The sequence below is a fragment of the Benincasa hispida genome, chromosome 1 (assembly GCF_009727055.1).
Source record: "Benincasa hispida cultivar B227 chromosome 1, ASM972705v1, whole genome shotgun sequence".
NCBI classification, from domain to species: Eukaryota; Viridiplantae; Streptophyta; class Magnoliopsida; order Cucurbitales; family Cucurbitaceae; genus Benincasa; species Benincasa hispida.
The window spans coordinates 2320233-2333022 of NC_052349.1; positions in this window are offsets into that span (position 1 = coordinate 2320233).

The window sequence follows — 12790 nt, forward strand, 5'->3', positions numbered from 1 at the left end:
TGAGGTTGAAACAAAAGTTGATTCCTCTATCTCTCATCTGCTTTTTTTTCTCTTTTTAATTTAATTTGTCTAAAAAAATTCAATCAATGTGCATATAATAGTTTCATAAACTTAAAAAATTTACAGTTGAGTTAAAAGCAAATATAACTCAACTGGTATACAAGTGTGTTAGTGACCATAAAATCTGTAGTTTAATAACCTCAATCTCCAATTGTTCCAGAAAAAAAAAATATATACAGTTAATTACATTCTAAACTTTCAATTTTATATTTAGTATATTCTTAAATTATTTTAAAAACTAAACTTAAAGTTAAATTTTTGAGTTGAGTAAGTTTGTTAATTAAAAACGGTTAATAAGTCAATAACTAATTAGATACAAAATTAAAATTTTAGCAATAGTACATACCAAATTGAAAGTTCTAAGAAGTATTAGTTACATTTTAAATTTAGGACACCATCTAATTTCTAAGTAAACTTGTAATTTTACATATATATACATACACACCAATGTACTAAAACAATTTTCATTTAAATTTTAAATGTTTAATACCTAACTCCAATCTTAAAAAAGACAAGTTTGGTAGGCCACGTGGCATCAATTTGATTCAAGAAGTCTCGGCTCAATAATAATAATAATAATATGGGCAAATATCAATTTATACCCCTAAACTTTGAGGATTGTATCAATTTAAACACGGAACTTTGTAGATTGTATCAATTTAAACTCAAACTAATAATATTATCAATTTAAACCCTAAATTTTAAGAGTTGTAACAATTTAAATCCTAAACTTTCATACGTGTATCATTTTAAACCATTCATTATGTTTCATATGGATAAACATAGTGTAAGACTTGTAATTTTATCAATTAAAGCTCTAAATTTACATAAGTTTAATTGAAAAAATTAAATATTTTGTCTGATATTTTTCAAACTAAGTCTGAAAGAAAATATGTAAATTGATACAATTATGAAAGTTTATAGTTTAAAAACTGATATACTTAAGAAAGTTCAAAATTTAAATTGATAAAATTATTAATTTGGGGTTTAAATTGATATAACCCAAAAATTCAGAGTTTATATGGATATAACTATTACTCTGAAGTTTAAATTGATATAACTACTAAAGTTTAGGGGTATAAATTAAAATGACCCCAATAACAATAATAAATATTTTCCGCCTCTCTCCTGGTCAAAGACAAAAAAAAAGAAATAATAATAATAATAATTATTATATAAATATATAAGAATTTCCCTATAAATGATAAAAAGGAAAAGTAAACTCATCTCTGAATTTGAATGGACTATGGAATATTGTAAGTTACCAAAACATTTATACTAAATTAAAGTTTATCTATATGTGAGAAGATTTCATAATTATACAAATTAATTAAAGAAAAAATATTATTTATTCCTCACCCCATGGTTGCTGAGAGTGATGTTAACATAAAACTTACAAGAAACTACTAAAAATTCCATCAAAGTTTGATTAATAAATCGAAAAAGAAAAAAGGAATAATTCATATGTCTACAAACATTTCATATGAATTTCCACTAACTTTTATGTTTGTAAAAAAAATAATAAAAAATAAAAATAAAAATATTTAAAAAGTTAGTACGCTTTCGATTATATGTCTAAAAATATTAGATTTGTAACATATTAAAATAAAAATAAAAATTGCCCACTCTAAATAGGGTAAAATTGAATTTTATGTTAAATAAGACCCTGAAATTTTTATTTTTGTGTTTAGTAGGTCAATAAATTTTTTAAAAGGTAGAATGAGTCAATGACCAATTAGACACAAAATTGAAAATTTAAAGATTTATTAATTATTTTTTTAAGTTCATATATTTAATAGAGGGATTTAAAAAAAAAAAAAAAAAGGAAAATTATGCATGCTAAATAGCAAAATTTAATCTTATTTTATAGATGCTGCTGATAAAAGCCTATCAGTGATAGAAACTGATACAAGTCTATCATTGATACTATTTGATAGACGTTGATAGAAGCCTATCAATGTCTATCAATTTTTTTCTTTTTTTTTTTACTAATTCTGTAAATAATTTGATATTTTTTCTATAGTAAAATTGAAAGAACTTCAAACATCATGACTAAATTTGCAATTTCATGTTTCTAAGATTCAAAGTTTGCTCCTTTTTTTTTCCACATTAAATCCATCTAATGTCATGTGATGGACACAAGACAAAGCATAAATTTGAATATAAAAACATTTAAAAGCAATGATGCACTAAAATTTTTCTACTATGAATGTGTTATTTAAATTAAGGTCAAAGGATGAGATGTCTTTATCCTCTTATTTAACTTTAAATCCATTGGATTAAGTTAAACAAATAACTAATGAGAAAACATGGAATCCTGATTTTAAGCTAAATTTGAGAATTAAAAATTCATAGATAGGAAGAATTAAGAAATATAATTAATTATGGGAATGATGTGAAAAGAACATAAAAGAAATGTGGAAAGTTCACATTTTCTGCTGCCTCTCTTTTCTATTCAACAACAATTTCTACATTCATTAATTATAGATTAAAAAATAATTTAGGTCACGAATTTATGTAAAAATAACAATTTCGTCTTTAAACTTTATTTTATAATAATTTAATTCATGTATTAATTAAAAATTTAATGTTTATATTTTAAAATTTGTAAATGATTGTGAAAAATTCTTACTAAATATATATACGTTAATTGATAAATTGATTAAAGACTTAATGAGTTTAAAAACTACAAATATTAAGTTATTACATAAAAAAATGATATTTAATTTTAATAAGATCTTCTATGATAGGAGATTAAATTATTACAAAATTAAAAATACGGAAACCAAATTACTAGATGAAGTTTAGGTAATAAATAAATTATTATAAATTTAAAAGTATAAAGCCTCTAGTTAGGGACCAATGTATTTAAAAACTACAAAGATAAGTTATTGCGTAATTAAAAAATACTTAATTAAAAAAGATTAAGGATCAATTATTCCAAATTTGAAAGTAAAAGAATTAAATTGTTGCATATTCAAGAGACTAAATCAAATTCAAAACCAAAAGTATTAGTTACGAGCAAATTACTTAACTTGATCTTCTATTTCAAAAATACTCACATTCTTTCTATATCTTTCACTTTTCATAAACTTCTTACAGTTATCCTAGAATAGAAATCCTTTAGAACGTTATACGAAAATTAGAATTTAGAATGATGTGTCTATGACTTGAAACGAAAATTGAGACCCAAACACTGTCAGATTCTTCTTAGATTTCAATTTCCATCCAAAGCCTTAACAAATTTCTAATTTAAAGGTAGTTTCAAAACAAATGGTCCAAAGAAATACTATAATTTTTTTTTTTAAAAAAAGTAAAATTCTTATAAATTGAAAAATTCTAAAAATATTTACATAGTACTTTTGAAGCTTTTTAAATATTAATTTTTTTTTTTTATATTCAAGAAGATCCCTATATATTTATATTATTGATTTAGCAAATAATAAACATAAGTTTTTTAATAAATTAATAACATTAATTTGGCACAAAAGTTGGCTGTGTCTGCACAACTATGAGGGAAACAGCAATATTTGACTAACATTAATTATATTTGAAAAGGTCTATGGGTAGTTTCTGGACTATGAGAAAGATATTATATTTTTCCAGGTCTTAGAAACTATTATTCAAATTATTTATAAAAAAAAAAAAAAAGAAATAAAATCCCTCTTAGGAACAAAGAAGAGGTAAATGTAGATATACTTTGAGTATGAATAATTCAAACAGAACATTAAAGTAAAATGGCTGAGAAATAAATATGGTTTTTCTTTCCCATTTTAGAAATTAAAATAATGAGTAAATAACTCGAAACTCCCTCCTTTCGTTTCTTCCCTATATAAAAAAAATATGACTTTAACATGATAAAGAAAATAAAATTACCATGAATATACTTCAGTTGATTTAAGTATATATTGTCGATAAAGGTTGGAATCTTTCTTACTTTAAATGTTGTTGAACTCGATAAAAATAAAATGAAAGGAAGAAAAACGACCCAATTTGTTAGAAGAAAAAAAACATGACAGTGATGGGTCTACTTTTCAAGAAGAAAATATGTGATAAAGATAGTTCAAGTCAATATAACGATGATGTTTCCGTTGTGACTTATGAAAGTGGCTATATTCAAACCAATCTTTATGCAACCTTTAATTTGGCTTCAAACAAAAGGAAGTAGAATGAAAGAAAAATGATTTATTCAATGAGAAGTTTTGTTAGCATAAATTCTTTATATCTATATTGAATAGATAAACTCTATGATCATTCATGTCTAATTGTAAATAATAACATACCGGATTCCATTGCAAAATTGATGATAGCTTCAAAGTGATGATGGATGACTATGGTCAAATTGATGATAGCTTCAAAGTGATGATGCATGACTATAGTCTTCCTCAACCAAAACTCCGAATGCCCTTAGTGGGATCTCTAGATGGGATTTAAGAAAAACTGAGTGCTTATTGTCCTGTTATATCGGAACCATAGCCTAAGGTCTTCAATTAGGGTTCCCATTAAACCCTAATTAACTAAGAATGGGCTTCTACCCATTAAGTCCATACTCAATTAGGAATCTAGGGCCTTAATTAATTAGATCACATAATAAGGCCCAATCTAATAAAATAATCCAATGTGATAAAGTATTAATCCACATACATAGCTCATACTTTAATTAAACATATTATTATTTAAATATGTCTAACAATCTCCCATTTAGACTATGTCTATGTACCCAATACATTAAATCACATAAACCTTAAGTGCGCATAAACAAGTTATTTCAATAATAGAATTCCCCTTTAGTTCAATCTGGTTCATCTCCTGTATTAGCATGGAATCAAGGCGGCTTTTGTCACTACCCTTGTAACTAAACCTTCCTTGATCACCAATTCCAATACATTCAATGATATAGATCAAGTATGGATGGATAGCATGGAAACTACATGCAAAGTGATCTAGATCATGTCTGTTTCCAATTAGTCCAAATTCCTTAATGAGATCATTCTAAAAAAAATTTATGCTAAACTGCATGCATGATAAACAAGTTCAAATAATAAAACATAAACCATCAACTTTATTCTATATAGAAAATAAACAAAATAAGGTCAAAGAACATCCTCAATAACAAACTCCCACTAAACCATGGAACATAAATCATCAACTTTATTCTATATAGAAAATAAACAAAATAAGGTCAAAGAACATCCTCAATAACAAACTCTCACTAAAATCATGGAATAAGAAAAGTGACTAACACCCATGTGAGCAACATGCTCATGAAAAAAACTTTAGATGGTAAACCTTTAGTCAATGGATCTGCCATCATAGAGTTTGTTTCTATGTGTTTTATCGAAATTTGACCATTCTGAACTCTTTCTTTAATAACCAGAAACTTCACGTCTACATGCTTTGACTTCGTATTGCTTCTGTTGTTGAAATACATCACAGCCGACTTATTGTCACAAAATAATTTTAGTGGTCTTTCTATGCCAACCATTATCCGCAGCCCAGTGACAAAATTTCGCAACCATATTCTATGATTGGATGCCTCATAACATACTATAAACTCCGCAACCATGGTAGAAGAAGCCATAAGTGTTTGTTTAACACTTTTCCAGGATACAACTCCTCCAGCAACATGAAGATATAGCCTGAAGTGGATCGCAAAGTATCTTGACATCCAGCATAATTAGAATCAAAATACCTAATGATCTCCAAAACTTCTGATTTCCGATAAGTGAGCATATAATCATTTGTTCTCTGTAAATACCTCATAACCCGTTTGGTTGCTTTCCAATGATCCATCCCCGGGTTACTCAAATATCTGCCTAACACTCCAACTATGAACGCAACATTTGGACACGTACATACTTGAGCATACATTAGACTTCCAATGGGAACCTTCTGCATCTCCTTAGTCTCGAGTGTGGTCTAAATGAAATTTATCACCTTTAGCGATCGGGTATCTCCCGGTGCACAATCTTTCATGCCAAATCTACTCAAGATCTTTTCAATGTAGTTTTTTTGTGACAATCTCAAAATACCTTGAGAACGATTTCACAGTATTTCAATTCCTAATACAAAAGAAGCATCACCAAGATCCTTCATCTCAAAATTTCTTTTGAGAAATCTCTTAGTGTCACAATAAACCTACATCATTACTAGCTATAAGTATGTCATCAACATATAACACTAGAAATATTGATTTACTCCCATTGAACTTGTGATATACACAATTTTCCACATTGTTCACCACAAAACCAAATGAGGTTATCACTTCATGGAATTTTTTATACCATTGACGAGAGGCTTGCTTGAGACCGTAGATGGATTTCTTTAATTTGCACACCATAGACTTTGAATTATCAGACACAAAGTTTTCTGGTTGCACCATATAAATCGTCTCATCAATGTTCCCATTGAGAAACGCAGTTTTTACATCCATCTGGTGTAGCTCTAAATCAAAGTGAGCTATCAGTGTCATGATTATCCTAAAAGAGTCTTTTGATGAAACCAGAGAGAAAGTCTCTTTGTAATCAATGTCTTCCTTTTGAGTAAAACCCTTTGCAACAAGACGAGCCTTATATCTTTCGATATTGCCATGAAGTGATAACCTCTTTTGGTTTTAAATATCCATTTACAACCTATGGGTTTCACTCCTGATGGCAGTTCGACAAGTTCCCAAACGTCATTGTCTTTCATGGATTTTATTTCCTCTTCCATAGCACTTATCCACTTTTGAGAGTTGGAACTTTGTAAAACTTGTTGGAAGTTGATTGGATCATCTTCCATTACGCCCACATCATCCTGATGTTCTTGAAGAAACACAATACAATCATCTGGAATTGTACTTCTTCTCTCTCTAGTAGATCTTCTTAGTGACACTTCTTGAGGTTGTTGAGTTTGAACTTCAGGTTCAACAACGGGGACTTCAATGTTGTCTTGTTCTATAATTGGTTCAATAATGAAATCAGGAATTGGAGCCTGAACAACATTTATAATCACATGAGGAAAAGAAACCAATTCCTCTTCAAAGACAACTTTCCTTACGTTATCTTTCCCCCAAACTCAACATCCTCAAAGAATCTAGAATTTCTATCTCAAACAATGATCTAGAAGTGGGATCATAAAACTCGAAACCTTGAGAGTGCTCAGAATACCCAACAAAATAGCAGCTAATAGTTCTTAAGTCCAATTTTCTTTCATTAGGTCTATAAGGCCTAGCCTCAGCTGGACAACCCCATATGTGAAGATGCCTAATACTGGGCTTCTTTCCTGTCCACAACTCATAAGGGGTTTTGGCTATTGCTTTACTAGGTACCCTATTAAGGATATATGTTGCAGTCTTTAGTACCTCACCCCAAAAGGATTCTGGTAGAGAAGAATGACTAATCATACTTCTTACCATATCCTTAAGTGTTCTATTTTGGCTTTCCGCTACACCATTCATGATGGGTTTGCCCGGCATAGTGTATTGCGGGACGATTCCACATTCCTCTAGGTATTTGACAAAGGGCCCTGGACATTGTTCACCTGATCCATCATATCTACCGTAATATTCACCACCACGATCAGATTTGACAGCCTTAATTTTCTTTCCAAGTTGAAGTTCAACTTCAGCTTTGAAAGACTTGAAAACGTCCAAGGATTGAGACTTTTCATGAATTAAATATAGGTACCCATATCTTGAATAGTTGTCTATGAACGTAATAAAATATTGTTGTCCATTCCAAGAGGCCGTAGGGAATGGACCACAAATGTCTGTATGTATTAGTTCTAAGACGTTTGAGCATCTGTTGGCACCTAATTTTCTTATATTTATCTGTTTTCCCTTAATACATTCCACACAAACGTTGAAGTTACTTAAATCAAGGGAATCAAGAATACCATCTGACACAAGTCTCTGAATTCTCTGTTTAGAGATGTGACCTAAACGTTTGTACCATAACATAGCAGAATTCTCATTTAATTTACACTTTGTACCACATGAATTAGATAACAGGATCTTATTAAATGAAGCAAAAGAATCAAGTATATATAGATTATCAATTAAAGAACCGGTACCAATAAGCTTAGAATCTTGAAAAAGACTAACTTTATTATTTCCAAAAGAACAAGAAAAACCAAATTGTCCAAACTGGAAATAGAAACTAAATTCCGTCTAAATGACGGTACAACAAAAGTCTCATTCAGATCCAAATAACAACCAATTTTTAAAAGTAATCTAAAATTTCCAATAGCTTCAACTGGGACTGCTTTGCCATCGCCCACATAGATGAATCTTTCAGCATCACTTGGCGACTGGTTCCACAGGCAACCTTGCATTGATATACTTATGTGAGTAGTAGCACCAGAATCTACCCACCAAGTATCTGTAGGTATAGAAGCTAAATTAACTTCAGAACAAACCAAAGTAAGAAGTTTGCCCTTCTTTACACGCCATTTGGCGTACTTGGGACAATCTTTCTTGAAGTGACCTTTCTTTTTGCAGAAAAAACAATGATTTTCAGTAGCTTGTTTCTTGTTTTTATTCTGCTGAGATGTCCCTTCTACAATATCCACAGTTCTTCTTTTCTTCTTATCACGAGAGCTTATTGTTAAATGAGCACTTTCTGTCTTTTCTCTCTTAATCTTATCTTCTTCTTGCACACATTGTGGGATAAGCTCATTAATACTCCATTTATCCTTCTGAGTATTATAGCTTATCTTAAACTGAGTGAATTGTGCAATAAGAGAGATAAGTACCAGATGCACGAGTAAATTTTTATTTATCTCGATATCAAGTGCCTTTAATTTACCTGCGAGATTGGACATTTCCATAATGTACTCACTTATGTTTCCATTGCCATTATACCTCATAGAAGTTAAAGAAGTCAAAAGACTACCTTTCTCATTTTTAGCAAAATATTTCTCAATTTGAGCAAGAAACTTATTGACATTTTCATTTTCCGTGATAGAGCCCCGAAAAGACTCCGGAATGGAGTGCCTAATGATCATCAGACACATGCGATTTAACCGTTCTCACTTCTCTATATTAGCCATATTTGGTTGTTCCTCAGTAGAAGTAGGTTTATCGGTCCTTAATGCAAAGTCCAAATCCTTACACCCAAGAAGTATCTCTAGCCTTTCTTTCCAAATCTTGAAGTTCGATCCATTCAACTTAGGGATTGAACTTAGATTTCCAGATATTTGAGTAAGACCAACTGAAACAATAAATAACAAAACATATGTTCACAATTAAAATATAACAAAATAATTTCATATATGTGGTGGGTCCCTTTAACAATATACCTAGCACAACATTGATGTCCAGCCTTTGGGCAAAAAATACCAACTATAAATGGTACTCTCAATGTAGTAATCAAAGTACTGACAATTAACTCTGTAAAAAAAAAATTGTCTTTCTTTGGACCGACTACTTTTCACATGAGCAATCCTTATAATTGCCACATACTCATTACCACATGCATACCCACAATTTGGCCAAATAATTATCTTCCTTTGGGTCGATAATTATCCGCATAAATTTATGAATATGCACATCTTATATTTCATAATTAAAACGATCTAGATAATAGAGGCTACTTTGGTAACAAATTATTTTTGAGCCAAGTTCAATCTAAAATATAAGAATACATAATTAATAATTTATTATTACAAAAATGAAAGGGAAGAAGAAACACCAAATCAGTCTTTTAACAAAATTCACATTAATATATTGCAAATACATAATCAATACAATAAAGTAACATCAAATAATGTGAATACACAAAACAATCAAATTGTAGAATTTTAATTCACAAACTTATCAATCAAGAACTAAGAAACCTTTTCAAGATTTCACCCAAGTTGTATATCAATAAACTTAGAAAACGCGGGCAAGAAGTTCAATCAACAAATTAATCCAAATAGTTTGACAAGTTCAATATTATCAAACTATTAAAAAATAAATTCACTAAATTCAATCATTTTTTTAACTGAAAAGTTATGTTAATACTTAATTGATGAATATGAGTTTCAAAAAAAAAATCGACAACATTAACTTTTCCATTATTAATCAAATTTAAAATCGAACTCATAAAGTCATCCATTAAGAATTAAAGAAAAAAAAATTGATAATTAAAACCAAGAACCACCGGCAAGACTTTAATCAGTAATTGACCGATACCTTTGCCCAATGGCAACTCCAGTCAGTCATTAACCGAAAGTCTTGATGGGTAAAACTTGCAGCAACTAAAGACCTAACTCCTTCGATTGGATTTCATCACATTGGTGAACTTTTGTCAAGAATGTTGAAGGTTTTTTTTTCCTTAAAAAAAACTTTAGGAAACCACGTTCAATCAAAATAATCAACAAAAAAAATTCACTTTAATCCACCACTAGCACATCATTCATAATCAGTGATGAGTATGCCAAATACCACAGACAAGAATACGGGTTGCAAGAACACATATTGACAAAGAAAAAAATGACCGTCGAGATTTCCATCCTACCGTTGATGAGTTTACAACGCTACTATAGTAAGCCAACCATTTTTTTTAAAATTCTTTAAATTCTTTACTGAAACCAAAATTTAATCAACAATGCCAATGAAAAATGCATAAACTAACAATCCAACATGAAATTTATGCTCTGATACCACTTGTTAGCATAAATTCTTTATATCTATATTGAATAGATAAATCTTAGGATCATTCATGTCAAATTGTCAAGAATAACATATCGGATTCCATTGCAAAATTGATGATAGGATGATGATGGATGACTATGATCTTCCTCAACCAAAATTCCAAATGCGGATCTCTCTAGATGGGATTCAAGAAAGACTGGGTGCTTATTGTTTTGATATATCGGGGACCATAGCCTACGGTCTCTTCATATACTAGTTCAATTAGGGTTCTCATTAAACCCTAATTAACTATAATGGGCTTCTACCCATTAAGTCCATACTCAAGAATCTAGAGCCTTAATTAATTAGATCATAATAAGGTCCAATCTAATCAAATAAATAAATTATTAATCCACATACATAACCCATACTTTAATTAAACATATTATTATTTAAATATGTCTAACAAGTTTGTCTCTCAAAAGAGCACTCTTGAACGAACGAAGATTCAAAATTGACAATAATATCCTAACTTATTCTACTTCTTCCCGTCAATGGAGGAATGAAGTGGTAAATTCACCCTCACTTGTAGTTGAATTTAAAACTTAAATAAACTAGGTCCCGCTTGACGATCATTTTGTTGTTTGTTTTTGTGTTTGAAAATTAAGTATATGAAACTACTTCTACCTCCAAATTTATTCCTTTGTTATCTACTTTGCACCAATTATATAAAAAACCAAACCAAAATTTGAAAATTAAAAAAAGTAGCTTTCAAAAAGTTTTTTTTTTTTTTTTTTGGAATTTGGCTAAGAATTCAGCTATTATACTAAAAAAAGATGTAAATCATTGTAAGAAATGTAGATGAAATAAACTTAATTTTTAAAAATAAAAACTAAAAATCAAATGGTTACTTTATTTATTGAATTTAAATATGTATACACGTGTTTGCTCAGAAGAATATTTATTTGAAATTTATAGTGATAAAAAACTAGTTCGATGATATATTTAGTGTTAAAATAATTTTAATCGTATACTTTTTGGTCACTCTTTACTTCATAGAAATTTCAAAAAACAAATATTACTCCATAGCAATTTTCTTGTTGCTTCTACAAAATATGCATGGATATGGACGAGAATTCTAGCCTACTATTTCAGGTTACGATGTCTTTCATTAGTTGAGACATGTTTAGATTGACTCTACATTACAAGTTTTACGAATAACATTTAATAAAGGTGCTTATTGTTTGGCCCGAAGTAGTTCTTAAACCTACCATGAAGCCCACCACTAAACAACTTCGGAAACTAAACAATTAAACTCTTTGCTCCAAGCGCAACTTTATACTTCTAAATTGAAATTGGAACTTAAAATTATGTATTGGTGACTAAAAAGAAAATTGGAGTTCTTCTTCAAAAAATTTCCTTTTAGAGGCTTAAATGAAAAATAGGCACTCATTCAGATTTGAAAGAAAAATGGCTTTCTGCTTGTGTCAATGTCCTATGAAAAAGACCAAATCGACCTTGGCAACTATCTGCGTACGCGATTCATAAGTTTGGTTGATATTAGTACTCGATACTTGATGCTCTATACTCTATGCTTATGTTATATGCTCTATGTTGTATACTCGATACTCAATACTCGATGCTCTATGCTTCATATTATATTACTCGATGTTCAATACTCGCTACTCGATAATATATGCTCTACATTTTATACTTCATTCAAAAGTCCACTTGAAGCTTAGTGCTCGAAAAAAAGAAGAGAATTGCAAAAAAGAAAAATCTAGGGTTAAAGTGATAATTTACACAATAATGACATAAGCATAAGGACATTTTGGTTTTACTTAAAAAAAAAAAGTACCCATTTTTCATTTTGGACCGTCATCTATGTCATTTTTGTCAATCTAGATTCCAACTTCCATCTAAGATTTTGAAGAATTTCTACTCCAATTGTAACTTTGAAATATTTATAAAAGGTCGGTAATATTACGATTTTGAAAAAACAAATGGCAAAATTCAGGGATATCTTGTATAATTTATCCATGGACCGACTTCAAAACACAACATTTTCAGAAGCAGTAATGATATGGAATTATAGAGCATGAAAAGGTGATTAGAAAGAAGACCAAAAAAACA